This window comes from Anastrepha ludens, unplaced genomic scaffold (genome assembly GCF_028408465.1).
Source record: "Anastrepha ludens isolate Willacy unplaced genomic scaffold, idAnaLude1.1 ptg000056l, whole genome shotgun sequence".
Classification (NCBI taxonomy): Eukaryota; Metazoa; Arthropoda; class Insecta; order Diptera; family Tephritidae; genus Anastrepha; species Anastrepha ludens.
The window spans coordinates 32,501-34,874 of NW_026530073.1; the positions used below are offsets into that span (position 1 = coordinate 32,501).

Here is a 2,374-nt window from a genome sequence, read left to right on the forward strand (position 1 = left end):
ATGCACATTATTTTTAATTATTTAATGATGAATTTTTCATAATGGATATTCAGGTTCATCGGGCTTAACCTCTAAGCAGTTTCACGTACTATTTAACTCTCTATTCAGAGTTCTTTTCAACTTTCCCTCACGGTACTTGTTTACTATCGGTCTCATGGTTATATTTAGTTTTAGATGGAGTTTACCACCCACTTAGTGCTGCACTATCAAGCAACACGACTCTTTGGAAATATCTTTCTAGTAATCATTAACGTTATACGGGCCTGGCACCCTCTATGGGTAAATGGCCTCATTTAAGAAGGACTTAAATCGTTAATTTCTCATACTAGATATTAAGATATTCCATACACTGCATCTCACATTTGACATATAGACAAAGTGACTTAGTGCTGAACTATTTTCTTTTCGCTCGCCGCTACTAAGAAAATCCTTGTTAGTTTCTTTTCCTCCCCTCATTAATATGCTTAAATTCAGGGGGTAATCCCATATGAGTTGAGGTTGTTTTAAAATATTTTTTATCTTCTCACAATTTAATAAATAATTATATCATCTTTTCATCTCTATTTTTCTTTTTTCCTTTTATATAAATATATATTATAAATAATAATTATGTAAAATGAGGCAATTCTAGAATAAAAAAAATTAATTTTTATGCTAGACATTCCTCCTTTAATTACATATATAAATTAATATTTTATATATATATAAATAATATGAAAATTTTTTAAAGAGAATACTTAGATTCAAAATTTTTTTTATTTCATTTTATTTGAGAGGATTTTTTTTTTTTAAGAATATATTAATAAATAAAAAATTCATTATATATCTTTATTTTTTTGCTATTAATATTATGAATTATTTAAAATCCAATAATATACACATTTGCTTAAATTCAATTATTTTTATAAAAGAATAAGCAACTTATTTAGCATAGTCTTACAACCCTCAACCATATGTAGTCCAAGCAGTACTTTAAAATTTAATTTAATGTACATAACAGCATGGACTGCGATATGCGTTCAAAATGTCGATGTTCATGTGTCCTGCAGTTCACACGATGACGCACAGTTTGCTGCGTTCTTCATCGACCCATGAGCCAAGTGATCCACCGCTTAGAGTATTTTTTTATTTATTTTTATTTATAACAAATGTCAATTTTTTTTTGCATATATTAATTGAAAGAGTAAAATTAAATAATAATAATAATAAAATATAAATTGATTTTCTTTCAATAATATATATCAAATATATTTAACTCTAAACATTTTTATTAAGTTGCGAATGTCTTAGTTCAACAATAATACAGTGGTGGTATTTATTATGTTTGATTATTTTGTATTTTTTTAATCATTTTATTTATATATAAATATAATAATAAATATATACCACTTTTGTTATTGTGAACAAATTAACTTATCATTCAATCAAATGAATAATAAGTACAACTTTCTATTTTCATGTTTAAAGGTTTTTAAAAGAAAAAATAAGAAAAAACATTACAAAATGTACCATCATATTATATTTAATATGATATAATTGATGGATAACAAATTGAATGAAAAAGAATAAAAAGAATATGGATTCAAAATAATTATAAATTTTTCTTTTTTTTCTTTTTTTCTTTTGTTTGTTTTTGTTTTTATTTGTTTTGGCATTGTTTGTTTTTCTTACGGATATGGAACACAATAATGATCCTTCCGCAGGTTCACCTACGGAAACCTTGTTACGACTTTTACTTCCTCTAAATAATCAAGTTCGGTCAACTTTTGCGAAACAACCGTGACACACGAGGCGTCACAGTGATCACGTCCGGAGACCTCACTAAATAATTCAATCGGTAGTAGCGACGGGCGGTGTGTACAAAGGGCAGGGACTTAATCAATGCGAGTTAATAACTCGCACTTACTGGGAATTCCAAGTTCATGTGAACAGTTTCAGTTCACAATCCCAAGCATGAAAGTGGTTCAGCGGTTTACCCGGACCTCTCGGTCTAGGAAATACACGTTGATACTTTCATTGTAGCGCGCGTGCAGCCCAGGACATCTAAGGGCATCACAGACCTGTTATTGCTCAATCTCGTTACTGCTAGACGCAATTTGTCCATTTAAGAAGCTAGTGTCCTTATAATGGGACAAACCAACAGGTACGACTCCACTTATATAAACACATTCAAACACTTGTACATTCAAGATGTACGCATGAAAGAAGGCTATATAAGTTTCAACATCATAATCCTGAAAGCATCTATTTAATATATTTGAGTCTCGTTCGTTATCGGAATTAACCAGACAAATCACTCCACGAACTAAGAACGGCCATGCACCACCACCCATAGATTCGAGAAAGAGCTATCAATCTGTCTTACACGCTTATG

The 2,374-nt window shown here is 29.8% G+C and overlaps 1 non-coding gene and 1 pseudogene across 1 annotated transcript; both read right to left on the reverse strand.

Moving 5' to 3' along the window:
- LOC128871219 (large subunit ribosomal RNA) overlaps positions 1-501 on the reverse strand; it is a 4,515-nt pseudogene extending 4,014 nt beyond the window's left edge.
- Positions 502-939: 438 nt separating this feature from the next.
- LOC128871222 (5.8S ribosomal RNA) lies at positions 940-1,120 on the reverse strand. Its single transcript, XR_008455814.1, has one exon. It is a non-coding gene; the product is annotated as a 5.8S ribosomal RNA (ribosomal RNA).
- Between the last annotated feature and the right edge of the window lie 1,254 nt (positions 1,121-2,374).